Source organism: Scyliorhinus torazame, chromosome 5 (genome assembly GCF_047496885.1).
Source record: "Scyliorhinus torazame isolate Kashiwa2021f chromosome 5, sScyTor2.1, whole genome shotgun sequence".
NCBI classification, from domain to species: Eukaryota; Metazoa; Chordata; class Chondrichthyes; order Carcharhiniformes; family Scyliorhinidae; genus Scyliorhinus; species Scyliorhinus torazame.
The window spans coordinates 72,705,559-72,723,619 of record NC_092711.1 but is presented as its reverse complement, the minus strand read 5'-3'; the positions used below and the strand labels follow the sequence as shown (position 1 = coordinate 72,723,619).

General features: G+C 48.8%; 1 protein-coding gene and 1 non-coding gene across 2 annotated transcripts in view; one reads left to right on the top strand and one right to left on the bottom strand.

Moving 5' to 3' along the window:
• The window catches only part of LOC140422612 (uncharacterized), a 124,399-nt gene that overhangs the window by 61,223 nt on the left and 45,115 nt on the right, over positions 1 to 18,061 (top strand). The window lies entirely within an intron of this gene.
• trnav-cac (transfer RNA valine (anticodon CAC)) lies at positions 17,174 to 17,246 on the bottom strand. The gene has a single exon. It is a non-coding gene; the product is annotated as a tRNA-Val (tRNA).

The window sequence follows — 18,061 nt, the reverse complement described above, 5'->3', positions numbered from 1 at the left end:
GCTAATGGGGGATTTCTGGGCTTTCCTAGGGCCGGGCAAGGGGGAAAGGGACCCGGGCGGGGGCCTCCATGCTGGCCGGTTTAAGCCGGCCAGTGAACGGGAGTGAGGTGGGGGAGGGACTGCGGCCGTCGGAACCCGGCAGAACAGGGTCTGAGTGGTGTAGCCGGGGTGGAAAGTTGGGGGGAATGAACTGAGGTTGGGGGGAACCCACAGAGGGAGCAGGTGAACGGGCTCTCCCTAGTGTGAACTCGCTGATGTCTCTGCAGGATGGATGAATCAATAAATCCCTTCCCACACTGAGAGCAGGTGAACGGCCTCTCCCCTGTGTGAATTCGCTGATGTCGCTGCAGGCTGGATAAATCACTGAATCTGTTCCCACACTGAAAGTAGGTGAACAGCTTCTCTCCAGTGTGAACTCGCAGATGGCTCCGCAGGCTGGATGAAGCTCTGAATCTCTCCCCACACTGAGAGCAGGTGAATGGCTTCTCCCCAGTGTGCAACCGCTGGTGTGTCTGCAGGCTGGATGACTGAGTGAATCCCTTCCCACACCGAGAGCAGGTGAACGGTCGCTCACCAGTGTGAACTCGCTGATAGATCCGTAGGTTGGATAAATCACGGAATCCCTTCCCACACTGAGAGCAGGTGAATGGCCTCTCCCCAGTGTGAGTGCGTCGATGAACCTCCAGCTGAGATGGGAATCTGTATCCCTTCCCACAGGCCCCACATTTCCACGGTTTCTCCATATTTTGGGTCTCTTCGTGTCTCTCCAGATTGGACAATCAGTGGAGTCTTGTCTACACACAGAACATGTGCACTGTCTCTCCTGACTGTGAATGGCGTGATGTTTTTTCAATTTGTGTAACCTGTTGAAGCCCTTTCCACAGTCAGTTCACTGGAACACTCTCACTCGGGTGTGTGTTGTGTGGGTCTTGGTGCTTTTCCAGTCACACTCACGTTTAAAATCTTTTGAAGCCGACAGATCGGACAAACATTTCTCCTTCTCGCTGATGATATTCAGAGCCCAATGATATTCAGATCAGAAGGAATCGAGTGAGTTTGTCACATTGAGACATGATGATTGAGATTTCTGTCTATAATTCCACCTCTTCCAATATCCTTTAAAAACAATTTACAAAAGTCATCATTGTTGGTACAGGATAGAAATTCAGAACAGACAATTCTCGTTCCTATGGAACATTATTTCCTCTCTCATTCTCCAAAAGCTGTAAATCTCCATCCCACACAATCTCCCTCCATTCTCACTCTGCTGGATCTAATATTCATCCTCCCAATTCTCCTGAAGGTGCTGATTCATGTTGATTGACAGATCCGAGCTGAGCTCACTGCTTCCTGACCAGGACACAGAGATTAGAATAGGAGCCATTCGGCCCACCAAGTCTGCTCAACCATTCAATGCGATCCTTGGCCGATCTACCTCAGCACCATTTTCCCACACCATCCTCATTAGCTCCCAATATCTTCAATATTTAATGTTATGGGCCAGGGTTTAGAGAACACCAAAGTACATCATGGAGTTCACCTGACCCACAAATTTTCATAGATTATGGGGAGCACAAGGGCCAATCTACCTCAGCACCATTTTCCCCACACGGTCCCCATATCCCTCGATATCTTCAATATCTAGAAACCTGTCAATATTTGTCTTGAACATACCTGATGACTGAGGCTCCACATTCCTCTGGGGTAGAGAATTCCAAAACTTCACCACATCCTTGAGTGAAGAAATCCCTCCACATCTCAGTTTTCTCTCTATTTTCCTACCTGTTCCCCATAACCCTTAACTCCATTGTCAATAAAATATCTGTCAGACATGTGCTTCAATATATTCACTGACCCCCAGATACAACTGGTCCCTGTGGAAGAGAAATCCAAAGACTAACAACGCTCTGAGGGAAGAGATGACTGGAAATCTATAACGTAGCTACAGTCTTATATCACAACACGAGTAATAATAATATATTTACTTTATTACAGAACTGTAAATAATACAGATGCACCATAGAATGCATTCTTTCTGGTTGTATCACAGCTTGGTATGGAGCCTGCTCTGCCCAAGACCGCAGGAAACTACAAAAGGTTGTGAATGTAGCCCAGTCCTTTACACAAACCAGCCTCCCATCCATTGACTCTCGCTGCCTCGGAAAGGCAATCAGCATAATTAAGGACCCCACGCACCCCAGACATACTCTCCTCCACCTTCTTCCGTCAGGAAAAAGATATAAAACTTTGAGGTCAAGTGCCAACCGACTCAAGAACAGCTTCTTCCCTACTGCCATCAGATTTTTGAATGGACCTACGTTGTATTAAGTTGATCTTTTCCCTGCATCCCAGTTATGACTGTAACATTACATTCTTTAGTCTCTCCTTCCTTCCCTGTGTACTGTATGTGTTATCTGTATAGCATGTAATAAACAACATGTATACTAATACATGTGACAATAATAAATCAAATATATCTAATCTGTCCCATAAAGACTTCCGGTTGCAGCTACGCTGAGCTAAGTCGCACGTTCGGCAGCACCCGTCAGAAACGGACTTTTGGGCTCTTTTGAGGGGCCCCAATGGCAATTGTTCGACAGTTCCCAGTGTGGGAAGGTGACAGTACGGTTCCCCCAGCACTGTATGGATTGGACCAGGAGTGGAGCAGTCAAAAAAGTGATTTTGGTGCAGCGAAATGTGGGAGGGAAGAGAAGCAAGATGGCGGCGGGTGGAGACCAAGCAGCATTGGCATTTTTGTCGCAGGAGCAGCAGGAGTTCCTCAGACGCTGCTTTGTGGAGCTGAAGGCAGAACTGCTAGAGCCGATGAAGGCGTCGATCGACAAGCTGGTGGAGACCCAGAAGCCCAAGGGGCGGCGATCGGGAGGTGCGGCAAAAAGCCTCAGAGAACGAGGGTGAGATCTTGTGCCTGGTGGTGAAGGTGGAGGCGCACGAGGCGCTGCACAAGAAATGGCAAGAGAAATTTGAGGACATGGAGAATAGGTCGAGGAGGAAGAATCTCCGGTTTCTGGGTCTCCCTAAAGGAGTGGAGGGGTCCGATGCCGGGGCATATGTGGTCACGATGCTTAATACGCTGATGGGCGCGGGAGCTTTCCCGAGGCCCCTGGAGCTGGATTGGGCTCATCGAGTCCTGGCGAGGAGGCCCAAGGCCAATGAGCCGCCAAGGGCGGTGATGGTGCGGTTCCACCGCTTTGTGGACAGGGACTGTGTCCTGAGATGGGCCAAAAAAGAGCGGAGCAGCAGGTGGGAGAACACAGAGATCCGAATATACCAGAACTAGAGCGCGGATGTGGCCAAGAAGAGGGCCGGCTTCAATTGGGCTAAGGCGGTTCTGCATCGGAAGGGGGTGAAATTCGGGATGCTGCAGCCAGCGCGATTGTGGGTCACATTTCAGGATCGGCACCACTACTTTGAGACACCAGAGGAGGTGTGGACCTTCATCCAAACTGAAAAGTTGGACTCGAGCTGAGGGTTTGTTGGGAGGGGGTGCCTAGAGGGGTTACTGTGTTTTAGGGGATGTTCTATTCTGTTTTCTTGGGGGCTGGGTGGGGTTGGGCGAAATGGTTCAATGTGAGGGCTGTGTGATGTGGGCGTTGGGTTTGGAAGGACATGGCCCCGCGGGGAGGGGGGGGGGGTGGGGGGGGTTGGAGGCTCGGGGATGGGGAGTTGAGACAAGGCCGCAGAAAGGGAGCTGTGCCAGAGAGGGCGGGGCCAGTTTGGATAGAAAGCGCAGGCTTTTTCCTGCGCTGGGGAAGGAAGGGGGCGGGGCTGGGGGGAAGGGCAGTGCTGGAGAGGAGCGCCTCCTGATTACCAGGGGGAGGTGGAGGGATTCTCACACTGGGAGGTCGATGGAATGGCGGGAGAGGCCGGGGTCAGCAGGAGTCAGCTGACTTACGGGTGTGCCATGGGGGGAGCAATACAGCTAGAGGAGGATCTAGCTGGGGGGAGGGGGGGGGAAGGGGGGAACTGGGTTGCTGCTGCATTGGCCAAAGGGGACCTGGAGTTAAGAGAGAGAGTCGGGGGGGGGGGGGGGGGGGTCCGCCGCCTGGGGGAATGGAGGGTGCGGGAAGGGCGGGCGCGTGGCTGGCCTAAAAAGGGAGATGGCTAGTCGGCGGGGGTGAGAAGCCCCCTGATCCGGCTGATAACTTGGATTGTGAGAGGCCTGAACGGGCTGGTCAAGAGGGCCCGGGTGTTCACGCACCTAAAGGGACTCAAGGCAGATGTGGTTATGCTCCAGGAGACGCATTTGAAGGTGACAGATCAGGTTAGGCTGAGAAAGGGGTAGGTAGGGCAGGTCTTTCACTCGGGGTTAGACGCAAAGAATAGAGGGGTGGCGATTTTGGTGGGGAAGCGGGTGTCGTTTGATGCGCTGAACATTGTGGCAGATAATGGAGGTCGGTACGTGATGGTGAATGGTAGGTTGCAGGGGGTGCGGCTGGTACTAGTGAATGTATATGCCCCGAATTGGGATGATGCCAGATTTATGAAGCGCATGTTGGGTCGGATTCCGGATCTGGCGGCAGGGAGCCTAATAATGGGGGGGGACTTCAACACTGTGTTGGACCCAGCACTGGACCGTTCTAGGCCCAGGACGGGTAAGAGGCCGGCTGCGGCCAAGGTGCTCAGGGGCTTTATGGACCAGATGGGGGGAGTGGACCCATGGAGGTTTGCCAGGCCGGGGGCCAGGGGATTTTCCTTCTTTTCCCATGTCCATAAAGCCTACTCCCGGATATTTTTCATCATGAGTAGGGCGCTAATCCTGAGAGTGGAGGGCACGGAATGTTTGGCCATAGCTATTTCTGACCATGCCCCACATTGGGTGGAGCTGGAGTTGGGGGAGGAGAGGGACCAGCGCCTGCTGTGGCGTCTGGATATGGGGCTGTTGGCGGATGAGGAGGTGTGCGGGCGGATCCGGGGGTGTATTGAAAGATATTTAGAGGCCAATGACAATGGGGAGGTGCAGGTGGGGTTAGTCTGGGAGGCATTGAAGGCGGTGGTCAGGGGAGAGCTAATCTCCATTAGGTCCCATAGGGAGAAGAGAGAGAGGAGAGAGAGAGAGACACTGATGGGGGAGATGGGAGATATTAAGGGTGGACAGGAGCTATGCAGAGGCCCCCACGGAGGTGCTACTTAGGGAGCGACGGAGCCTCCAGACGGAATTCATGATACTCCATGACTACCGGGAAAGCAGAGGTGCAGTGGAGGAAAGCGCAAGGGACGGTGTATGAGTATCGGGAGAAGGCAAGTCGGATGCTGGCACATCAGCTCCGTAAGCGGGAGGCAGCGAGGGAGATTGGTGGACTTAGGGATAAAAGGGGAACACGTTGCGGAGGGCGGTGGGAATAAACGGGGCGTTCAGGGACTTCTATGAGGAGCTGTATAGGTCTGAGCCCCCGACGGGGGAGGGAGGGATGCGCTGATTTTTAGATCGGCTGTGATTCCCGAGGGTGGAGGAGGAGCAGGCGGTTGTGCTGGTGGAACCGATTGGGCTGGAGGAGCTGGTTAAAGGATTGGGGAGCATGCAGGCGGGAAAGGCCCCGGGGCCGGATGGGTTCCCGGTCGAATTCCATCGGAAGTATATGGACCTGTTGGGCCCGCTGCTAGTGAGGATTTCAATGAGACGAGGGAGGAGGGGACCCTGCCCCCGACAATGTCCAGGGCGTTGATCTCGTTGATCTTGGAGCGGGACAAGGACCCATTACAGTGTGGGTCATATAGGCCGATCTCGCTCCTCAATGTCGACGCGAAGATTTTGGTGAAGGTGCTGGCCACGAGAATTGAGGACTGTGTCCCGGGGGTGATTCACGAGGACCAGACGGGCTTTGTGAAGGGTAGGCAGCTGAACATCAATGTGCAGAGGCTGCTTAATGTAATTATGATGCCTTCGGTGGAGGGTAAGCGGAGGTAGTGGTGGCTATGGACGCGGTGAAGGCCTTCGACAGGGTGGAGTGGGAGTATCTTTGGGAAGTGCTGCGGAGGTTTGGGTTCGGGGAGGCGTTCATCAGTTGGGTTTAGGCTACTTTATAAAGCCTCGGTGGCGAGTGTGGCTACGAACCGGTGGAGGTCGGAGTACTTTCGGGTGTACCGGCTGGCACCAGGCAGGAATTAAAAGAATGGGGGACCTGTTTATAGATGGGATGTTCGCGAGCCTTGGGGCGCTGGAGGAGAAATTTAGACTGCCCCCCGGAAACGCCTTCAGGTATGTGCAGGTGAGGGCATTTGAGAGACGGCAGGTGAGGGAATTCCGGCTGCTTCCAGCATGAAGGATTCAGGACAGGGTGATTCCGGGTGTATGGGTTGGAGAAGGCAAGGTCTCGGCGATCTATCAGGAGATGCAGGAAGAGGAGGAGGCCTCGGTGGAGGAACTAAAAGGCAAGTGGGAGGAGGAGATCGGGGAGGAGATAGATGAGGGTCTGTGGGTTGATGCCCTGAGCAGGGTTAACTCTTCCTCCTTGTGCGCCAGGCTCAGCCTGATACAGTTCAAAGTTTTAAAGTTCTTCACAGAGCGCATATGACAGGGGCGAGGTTGAGTAGGTTTTTTGGGGTGGAGGACAGATGTGTGAGGTGCTCGGGGAGCCCAGCAAATCACGCCCATATGTTCTGGGCGTGCCCGGCGCTGGATGGGTTTTGGAGGGGCTTTGCGAGGACTATGTCCAAGGTGGTGAAAGCCCAGGTCAAGCTGAGCTGGGGGTTGGCATTATTTTGGGTATCGGACGAGCCGGGAGTGCAGGAGGCGAAAGAGGCAGGTATTCTTGCCTTTGCGTCCCTGATAGCCCGGCGGAGGATTCTGCTATTGTGGAAAGATGTGAAGCCCCCAAGCATAGGCACTTGGGTTAATGACATGGCAGGGTTCATTAAATTGGAGAGGGTAAAGTTTGTCTTGCGGGGGTCTGTGCAAGGGTTCTCCAGGCAGTGGCAACCGTTCCTAGACTTTCTGGTGGAACGTTAGGAGGTCAGCAGCAACCCGGGGGCGCGGGGGGGGGGGGGTTCCTGATGTGTGTTTAATATTGTTTCATGGGGTGGGGGTTGTATTTTGGGGAAATCCTTTGCACAATTTGGGCGTACGGTGTTTTCCTTGTTTGTTTTTCTTTTCTCTTTCTGTAAGGAGGCGGGGGGTTTGTTGAAAATCTGTTAAAAGTGAATAAAAATATTTTAAAAACAAAAAACAAAAACCTAACTGGCCTCTTTGGGAGGAGAGAGAAAGAGGTGAAGAGGGATTTTGTATATCTACAAGACATATTAAGAGAATAGTTGGCAAAGCAAATTTACGGCAGCACAGTAGCATTGTGACTAGCACAATTGCTTCACAGCTCCAGGGTCCCAGGTTCGATTCCGGCTTGGGTCACTGTCTGTGCGGAGTCTGCACATTCGCCCCGTGCGTGCGTGGGTTTCCTCCGGGTGCTCCGGTTTCCTCCCACAGTCCACAGGTTAGGTGGATTGGCCATGATAAATTGCCCTTAGTGTCCAAAATTGCCCTTAGTGTTGGGTGGGGTTACTGGGTTTGGGTGGGGTTACTGGGTTATGGGGATAGGGTGGAGGTGTTGACCTTGGGTAGGGCGCTCTTTCCAAGAGCCGGTGCAGACTCGATGGGCCGAATGGCCTCCTTCTGCACTGTAAATTCTATGATAATCTATGAATCTTAAGCTTCATGAACAGTAATATTGATACCAAAACTATGCTTCCAGTGGCACAGTGATTAGCACTACTGCCTCACAGCGCCAGGGACCGGGTTTAATTCCGGCCTTGGTGAGTCTGTGTGGAGTTTGCACTTTCTTCCCGTGTCTACGTGGGTTTCCACCCGGTGCTCAAGTTTCCTCCAACAGTCCAAAGAAGGGAAAGTTAGGTGGATTGGTCTTGATAAATTACCCTTAGTGTCCAGGGATGTGCAGGTTGGGTGGGGCTATGGGGTTACAGGGACTGGGTAGGAGTGTGGGCCGAGGCTTTACCCAAAACTTTAAATCTGTGTCCCGACTGCTTGTATGACCAGTGAATGAAAACAGTGTTCCTTTGTCCACCTGATGGAAATCTGGCATAATCTTGTGTCCCTGAATCAAATCTTCCCTCAACCTCCTTTGCTGGAACCATTCTGGGAAATCTCCTCTGCACCTTCTCCAAGAACCTTCACATCCTTCCTGAAGAGTGGTGACCAGAGCTTTATAAAGATTCATAGAATAGAATTAGAACCATAGAGCGGGTGATTCCCCGAGCCCGTGCTGGGCCGGAGAATCGCCGCAACCGCGCCATGACGCCCTGATGCCGGCGCGCGATTCTCCGAGGTGCGGAGAATTGGCGCCATTTGTGCTTGCCGCTGGAATTGGCGGGGTCGACCGGATGGGCCGAGCGGCCGCCCCGATATGACAGAGACCTGCGGTGCCGTTCACCCCTGGTCACTGCCGGCGGGAACTCTGCGGGAACGCTCCGATTTGGCCTGGCCCGCAGTCGGCGGGCCGGCCTCTTCCCCCCCGGGCCTACTTTCCGGCACAGCCGGCCCCTGAACACTGACCCCATGTTGGGTTGGGGCTGGCCCGCGTAAGAAGTTCCTCGCGCATGCACAGGATGGCGCGGCCCAACTGCGCATGCGCAGGATTGAGCTGGCCCAACTGCGCATGCGTGGGATGGTGTGGCGCACATTTGGCGCTGCGTAACGAGGCTGGAGCGGCGTGAACCACTCCAGATCCATGCTGGCCCCTTGTGGGGGCCAGAGTAATTCATGCCCAGGCCCTGTTCGCCCCATCGTGAAACGCGACGGCGTTCACGAAGGCGCGAACACTTGACCTCCATATCGGAGAATCCCCCCCAGAATTCCTACAGTGCAGATGGAGGCTGTTCGGCCCATCGAGTCTGCACCGATTCTCTGAAAGGGATTCTCTGAAGCTGGAGAACAGGAAATAGGGTCAGATTTAGACAGTTGGAGTGGGAAAGGGTGGCGGGAACATTGGGGATGGATAGAGGGCCAGCGATAGGTGGAGGATGACTAAGATGTCTTGGAAGGAAAGACAAAGGGAACCTAAATGATGATCAAGGCTAAAAAGGTGCTGATAGTGGCACGGGAAGAGATTAGAATGTGTTAAAGGCAGAACAAAGGTAAGCAGTGTTTCAAAGGACAGTAGGAGCAGGGAGCAGTTTGCTCAGGAGCTGTGGGGGGGTGGGGGGTGGGGGGGGGGGGTGTTGTTAAGGGAAAACGGATCAATGGAATAACTTAAAATGTGGTGAAAGGGGAAGAGGGAGTTCAGTCTGAAGTTGTTGAACTGAATGTTAAATCCGCAAGGCAGCTGACGTTTTGAGTCTGGGTGACTTTTTCAAAGCTGGAGAACTGGAAATAGGGTCAGATTTACACTATTGTGGGCGGACAGTGGCTGGGGCGGGGCGGGAGGGGGGCAGGGGATTCGTGGAGAAGTGGGGCTGGATAGAGGGTCAGCGATAGGTGGAGAATGACTAAAATGACTTGGACAGAAAGAAAAAGGGAATGTAAATGGGTAATAAAGGCTAAGAACAGTGCTGAGAGAGGCACGTTCAGAGATTAGAATCTTAACGGCAGAATAAAAGTAAGCAGTGAGTGAAAGGAAGACTAGGAACAGGGAGTAGATGGTCCAAGTGGGGTGGGGGGGGGGGGGGGACATTGGTCGGGGAAAAACAGATTGATGGAAGAAATGAAAATAAGTTGCTAGAAATATACATGTGGGGAAGGTGGAGGAGAATAATAAGTGACATGGTCTCTCAGCCTAACCATCAGAAGCTGCAGCAAGACACTGCAGTTGAACATAGCACAGGTCCATTGGCTGCTCCGCTGCTGTCTGTTTCTGTAGTGTAGTGGTTATCATGTTCATCTAACTCGCGAAAGGTCCTCCATTCAAAACTGGGCAGGAACATTGAATACTTCTCGCTTAGTTTAAGGGAAGTTTGGATAACATGCGTTTGTTTCTGCATGTCACCTGAATCCCATGTATTAGATATATATTTGGTCTCATCTCGGCCTCAAACTTCATTCAGAGAAGGCGGAGGTAGTGAATATTGAAGAAGCAAAGATCAGAAAAAGATGATCCCATTTTGACACAGTTCGGATATTCTCAGTTTGTTCAGTCCACTACAGAATTTAGTGGATGTATGGATGTAGATTAACATTTTTAATCACCATCTGAAACATATCTAATGGTAATGTGTGCTCACACAGACAGAGACAAATGATACTCTAACTGAATTAGAGGAAATAGCAGAGATTTAACTAAAACACCTTTTTGAAAATCGGGCTTTGTGGCAGAGAAACAGGAAAAGCCACTCAGGGAGATGAGGAAATCCAGGCTCAGTGTGGATTTGCTGTCACCCCTCCTTTCATTAACATGAACTGGATTTAGGCTGCGGAATGTTTCATACCCAGAACAAAGGGTCAAATATAATAAACTTATCATTCTTTAATCTCCTACCTGTGAAGATATTTGATCGTGTTTAAAAACTGATGTGGCCAATCTCAAATGAACTCAACAGAACTTATATTATCCAGTGACTCGATTTATTTTCTTTATCAGTCATGTTTGCAATTCAATGTTGTATATTTCAGAGAGTCTCAATTTCAGATGAGGACATAAATATCAAATAATATCAAGTTTTGAATAATGCAACAAATACTGAGTAAAATTGTTTGATGTTTTTCGAAGGAACATAAGAATGATGTTATCACTGAATGAGAGGAAATATTTGCTGGGCGGCCATTTCTACATTTCATAATTCATTTGTAAACTAATAAAGTAAATTACTTCAGCAAAGTGATCTCGAGAGGGCTTTGTTAAGCTTCACAAATCCCTCTCTAATAGACAGACTCTGTAAATAGGATGTAGATCAAATTAATTGGATTCTGTTATCAACTCAGAAATAATGACAAGATACACTTTTGTAAATTCAATATGAAACCAATTGCATGAATACATAATGTTTATATCGTAAACTGCACCATCTTCATGTCCAAATCTTCTGGTCATTGGACCAGGGAACGTTCTCATTAAATCAAACTGAGCAAGGATTCTACAGAAACTCCTTTTACAAAAGCAAATTGGAAGAATAATTGGAATAGAGAAACTTCAAGATCACAGAAAAGAGAAGGACATTGAGACTAATCGATTTGCTCTTTTTCAATCTATATTTTTATTCGACTTTTATAATTTTTACAGATAACACAACATATTTTCAAAACACCAGTCCAATGGGCTCATTGCCAATCAGCTGTTTTTTCAGTGTACTGGTTATCACGTTCCCCTCACACACCAAATGTCCCATATTATTATTATTCAAAACATTATTGACGTTACTCATCTAAATTTGCAGATAAGTTGTATCATTGTTATTTGTTGTTCAATAGTTAAACAAATGCATTACCTTACACCCGCAAAGTTCCAAATGATACCCTGCAAAATACTCTGTGAATCGCAGTCAGAGTTCACCCGTGTTAGTTGTGAATGGTTTTCTAATGTGCTGTGGCATTTTATGATTCTCATGTCAGATCAATTTCTCCACCAATTGCCTAATTTTCAGTCGAATTGTACTCCCACAATAGAAGGTTCTTCAGTGCAATAAGGACGCACAGTTTACTATTCCCGGTCAGTGCGCTGAGCGCTGTTCCCTGTTTCTGCAGTGCGGTGATTATCATGTTTGCTTTACACACATAAAGGCCCTCGGTTTAAACCCGCACAGAAACATTGTCAACCCCCATTCATTTCCGTGTGTGGAAAAGTTACATGATTGACATTTTCATTATTCATTTACACCCATCCCGAATTGCCCTTGAATTGATGCTGAGTTAATCTGCCGCGTGGAACCCCGGTCCCCAGAGCTCCAGCCTGGTTCTCTGCTTCACTGGTCCAGAGACAATTACACTATTCAACCACCAGCCACTCCCCCAGTGAATCCACTGTCCAATATTACCTGAATATAACAACTTTCAAGCATGTGTCATTTGCTCTGACAGGTACCTCAAAATGCATTCAGGAGAAGCAGAAAATTGCCGGCGCACTGAGCAGGAACACAGATGCTCCTATTTTGACTCGGCACAAATATTAACAGTTCGTTCAATGGCGTCAAATGCAACTCAGAGGCTGGGACCCTGCAGCGAGTAACTCACCTCCTAACTCCACAAAACCTGCCGACCATCTACAAGGCACAAGTCAGGAGTGTGATGGGATACTGTCCATTTGCCTGGATGGGTGCAGGAACTCACCAACGGCATCTTAGACAGCGCCTTCCAAGCCCAAGACCCCGACACCCTGAAAGTTCCCTTCCCAGCCACTCCCCATCCTGACTGGGAAATATATCGGCTGTTCCTTCACTGTCATTGGGACATAATCCTGGAACTCCCTCCCTAACAGCACTGTGGGTGTACCTACACCAATGGACTGCAGCGGTTCAAGAAGCAGCTCACCGCCACCTTCTCAATAGCGAATAGTTGTGGGCGAAATGCTGGAGCGGCCAGCGAGGTTCACATCCCCGAATGGATAAAATGAAACAGACAGAGAGCTGCCTGAATCCACCACCATGGAGTCACCTGGATTAGTGAATGGAGATAAGTGAATGTCCACTCACATAGTCAAGCTTTTCGAAATGTATCGATTTTCTCGGGAACGTATTGATTCCCTGCAGTGTGAGCTCAGCTTCTCAAAGCAAACCCAATGTGAACCAATCCCGCCGTCTGGTCTGAAAGAAATGAACAAAACGTGTCGCTTGGACAATAAGAAACAACATCAAAGGACTCGTCCGGGATTTGAACCCGGGACTTCTCACATTTATCGTACAACACAGACCCCGAAGCGAGAATCTTACCCCTAGACCAACGAGCCAGTAAGAGTAAGCTGATTGAACCAAAAGATACTTTAATTGCCATCCACAGCCAATCAGGTATCTGCGGAAAATGCTGGGAAAACTCAGGAAGTCAGGCAACATTTGTGGACACGGAAACAAAATTCACATTCACCTCCGTGACCTTTCATAGAAACCGGGACAGGTGAGAAATGTAGAAAATTAGAAGCAAGTGAAATCCCGGAGGGAGCAAACAGAACAACAGGAAAGGGCTCTGATTGGGGGCAAGTCGGGAGAGATTAACTGAAAAAGACTTTGCGGTTCTCGGCCTCAGAGTGAAGTTAACATCGAATCAGAGGATAATTACACCACAGAATGAGGCCATTCGGACTGCCGTGTCTGTGCCAGCTCTCTGTCAGAACAATGGAAGAAACAAAGAAACAAAAGATGTGTCTGGAGGAGCTGTCAATGGCAGATTGATCAACAACTGCCGCCCGGACACAAAGAACAAGTGGAAACAAGATTCAAACCCAAATCTGCGATGTAAGGGCACACAGAATGGGGGCAGCATTTACAGTGTGAGACTGTTGCACACAATCTGAGTGTGAAAGCTGTATTGAGCCCAGTGGAAAGAGGCGCTGCTGTTTCCCGCTGTGCGCTGAGCTTCTTTCAAACTCTGCACATGTGCTGTATCATTCTAGAAAACAGAATATTCAGTATCACAGAAGCTTATTTCGGATGTTTGCATGATGGGAATGTGGAATTCGAAACACAAACAGATGAGCCGTGGTCTTAGCCAATAGCAGAACAGGCTGAAGGGACCGAATGGCCGACTTCTGCTTCTATCTCATCTGTTCGTATGTGCTCCCGTATGTGTATCATTCTATAAAACAGACCATTTACTATCAGTGAATCACATTTCGTATCTTTGCATGATGGGAATGTGGAATTCGAAAGACAAACAGGTCAGCCAGCTAGTTGAATAGAATGCAAGATGATATTTTGAATGCGAGTCTTTGTATCATTGACTGTGTCTATATATATGGTTGTGTAATCCACCTCTTCACTCACCTGAGGAAGGAGCAGTGCTCCGAAAGCTAGTGATTCGAAACAAACATGTTGGACTTTAACCTGGTGTTGTCAGACTTCTTACTGTGCTCACCCCAGTCCAACGCCGGCATCTCCACATCTTATTGAATGGCTTAGCAGCCTGAAGGGGCCGAATGGCCAACTTCTGCTTTTATTTCATCTGTTCGTTTGTTTGAAAACAGAGAGGAACCATTGAGTCAGAATATTGTGGCGGGTATTTGATAAGGAGGAAACATGTGACCATTTCGCCCTCTGGTGGACATGATCGGAACTTTACACCGTTGGGACATTTGATGAAAACAGAAAATGAGAGTGTCAGTTCCAGGGGAATAGATGCAGCGGGGGAAACATACACAGAAGCTGCAGTTTGTCCATAAACATCGCCGACACCGACACCAGTTGAACGGACAGGAAATAAAAGTTAGTTTTATCGGTGTGGTTTGTTGTTCATTGTGCAGCTCAGGGCGGGAAATACCTGCAAACAGAAAGGAGATGGGAATTTCCAAATTTAAATTCAATCACTTATTGTTTTAGTCCTGGTAAGTATTGTCCAAGCCTGGGCATTCACCAACTACATTTCCCCACAAACAGATGCTGGACACGATCCCAGAAATCCCAGCTCATTCTTTATATTTTTCGGGAATGATCTCCCACACTGGGAACAGCATTGGTGTATTTTACATTGCCGCCAATTCCAACCCTGACTCTGATCCAATCCGCCAGAGGGGATCCTGAGAGAATTCCCCCCAGAGTTGTGAAGCACTTTGGGATAAATAGTCTATGTGACGTGTTGGACCAGATGCAACGACGTCATTCCCCTGTGGGCTAGAGTCGCAATGGATATACGCGCCTGCCTACAGATTAGAAGATTTCAGGTTCGACTCCTGGCTCGTGGTCAACTTGTCGATATCAGTTTGCAAAGCCTATGGAAAAATGCATTTTCAGGAACTTTAACCCAATTCAGTTGATCGTTTATTATATTAGATTTACTTTTGGTAGTCTTTTTGACAAATTCCAGTGTATTCTAAAGGGACAGAAACTGACACAAATCAGATGCCAGAAATGTTGGGGATGCAGGGCTTAGTGAGAGGGAGGAACTGAAGGAGAATCATTGAATCCCTGCAGTGCAGGAGGACACCATTCGGCCCTTCGAGTCTCCACCGACCCTTGGAAAGAGCACCCTAACTAGGTGCCCCCCACCCCCCGTAACCCAGCCATTTCGCATGGCCAATCCACCTGGCGAGCTCTGCCTTTTGAGCCATTTAATTCCTGACTTGTGACTGTTGACGGTGAAGAGGCGGTGGGGGGGGGGGGGGGGGGGGCAAGGGGGTGAATTACTCTCCGCAGGATTCCCAGCCGGTCTTTTAGTGTTAATCAATTTAATAGAATAACAGCGACATTCCCAGCCTCTGACCTGCATTTGTCGCCATTGAACGAACTGTTAATATTTGTGCCAAGTCAAAATAGGAGCATCTCTGTTCCTGCTCAGTGTGCCGGCAATTTTCAGCACTTCTGCTTCTCCTGAATACATTTCCGGCATATATGAGAGCAAATGACATTTGTTTTGTAAGATATTATATTCAGGTAATAATCGATAGCGGATTCACTGGGGGAGTGGTTGGTGTTGAGTTATTGCGGATTCACTGGGGGAGTGGTTGGTGCTGTGTTATTGCGGATTCACTGGGGGAGTGGTTGGTGTTGAGCTGTGTTATTGCGGATTCACTGGGGGAGTGGTTGGTGTTGAGTTGTGTTATTGCGGATTCACTGGGGGAGTGGTTGGTGTTGAGTTGTGTTATTGCGGATTCACTGGGGGAGTGGTTGGTGTTGAGTTGTGTTATTGCGGATTCACTGGGGGAGTGGTTGGTGTTGAGTTGTGTTATTGCGGATTCACTGGGGGAGTGGTTGGTGTTGAGCTGTGTTATTGCGGATTCACTGGAGGAGTGGTTGGTGTTGAGTTGTGTTATTGCGGATTCACTGGGGGAGTGGTTGGTGTTGAGTTGTGTTATTGCGGATTCACTGGGGGAGTGGTTGGTGTTGAGTTGTGTTATTGCGGATTCACTGGGGGAGTGGTTGGTGTTGAGTTGTGTTATTGCGGATTCACTGGGGGAGTGGTTGGTGTTGAGTTGTGTTATTGCGGATTCACTGGGGGAGTGGTTGGTGTTGAGTTGTGTTATTGCGGATTCACTGGGGGAGTGGTTGGTGTTGAGTTGTGTTATTGCGGATTCACTGGGGGAGTGGTTGGTGTTGAGCTGTGTTATTGCGGATTCACTGGGGGACTGGTTGGTGTTGAGTTGTGTTATTGCGGATTCACTGGGGGAGTGGTTGGTGTTGAGCTGTGTTATTGCGGATTCACTGGGGGACTGGTTGGTGTTGAGTTGTGTTATTGCGGATTCACTGGGGGAGTGGTTGGTGTTGAGTTGTGTTATTGCGGATTCACTGGGGGAGTGGTTGGTGTTGAGTTGTGTTATTGCGGATTCACTGGGGGAGTGGTTGGTGTTGAGCTGTGTTATTGCGGATTCACTGGGGGACTGGTTGGTGTTGAGTTGTGTTATTGCGGATTCACTGGGGGAGTGGTTGGTGTTGAGTTGTGTTATTGCGGATTCACTGGGGGAGTGGTTGGTGTTGAGTTGTGTTATTGCGGATTCACTGGGGGAGTGGTTGGTGTTGAGTTGTGTTATTGCGGATTCACTGGGGGAGTGGTTGGTGTTGAGTTGTGTTATTGGCACTAAACTGGCAATGCAGAGAATCAGGCTGAAGCTCTGGGGACCGGGGTTCCACACGGCAGATTTACTCAGTTCAAGGGTTATTCGGGAAGAGTAACAATGAAAATGTCAATTATGCAACTTTTCCTACACACTTAAACGAATGGGCCTCGACAATGTTTTTACGCGGTTTCCAATCCAGGGTTTTTTGAGTGTAAAGTAACCATGACAACCACCACACCACAGAAACAGGCACCGAGTTTGGTCCCTGACCGAGAACAGGAAACCTGCATTCTTGTTGCACTGAAGAACCTTCTTTTGAGGGAGTCCAATTCGGCTCAAAACTTAGACAAGCGGCAGAGAAATTGATTTAACATTATTATCAGAATCAGAAAATGTCGCAGCACATTAGAAAACCATTCACACTTAACACGTGTGAACTCTCTGACCGATTCCTCCCAGTCCCCATAATGGTGGATTTTGTAGGATATTATTTGAAACGGGTGTAATGTAACGGATTCGCTTCATGAGTAAACAGAAAACAGCAAGAATACAACTCATCGTCAAATGAGGAACGTCCATAATGTTTCTGCCCGGTTTCGAACCGGGGACCTTTCGCGTGTGAGGCGAACGTGATAACCACTACACTACAGAAACAGCTGGCTGATAGTCGCTCCAATGGCCCTGTGCAGAAAGCTGACACTGTTCTGTCACTCAGTCACACTTTGGAGCCTTTGTTTTTTAGAATTCGGCTGTTCTCATTAGGGAGATTTAATTAGTCTCTGCAGAGAGACTAATAAATCAATGTAACCATAAAATGGCAAAACGCAATAAGTGGCACTTCGATCACCTCGACCAGTTTTTCAAAAGAACAATCTTTTGATTAGTCTCAATGTTTTTCTGTTTCAACGGCCTTGAGTTTTCTCCATTTCAGGTGATCGTCCAATTCGCTTTTGAAAAAGGAATTTCTGTCGAATCCATGCCCAGTTTGACTTAATGATCAAGTTTCACTGGACCAGGAGCTGTGAACACGGAAATTATGCAGTTTACGATATAAACAACATGTAATCATGCAATTGATTTCATACAGAATTTATGAAGGTGTTTTTTCCTGATCAAGCATCTCTTCATTATTTCTGAGTTGATATACAGAATTTAATTTTATTTGATCTACAGCCTGTTCACACAGTCTGTCTATTAGAGAGGGAAATGATTTTTAGAACTTCACAAAGCCCTGTTGAGATCACTTTGTTTAAGTAGTCCACTTTATTTGGTTTCAAATGAATTTTCAAATGGAGAAACGTTCTCAGGGTGGAATGATTTCTGCTCATTCAGTAATAACATCATTCTCATGTTGCTTCCAGAAATGTCAATCAATTTACTCAGCATCTGTTCCGTTACTCAAAACTTAATCTTATCTGACATTTATGTCCTCATTTGAAAGTGAGACTCTGAAATATACAACATTGATT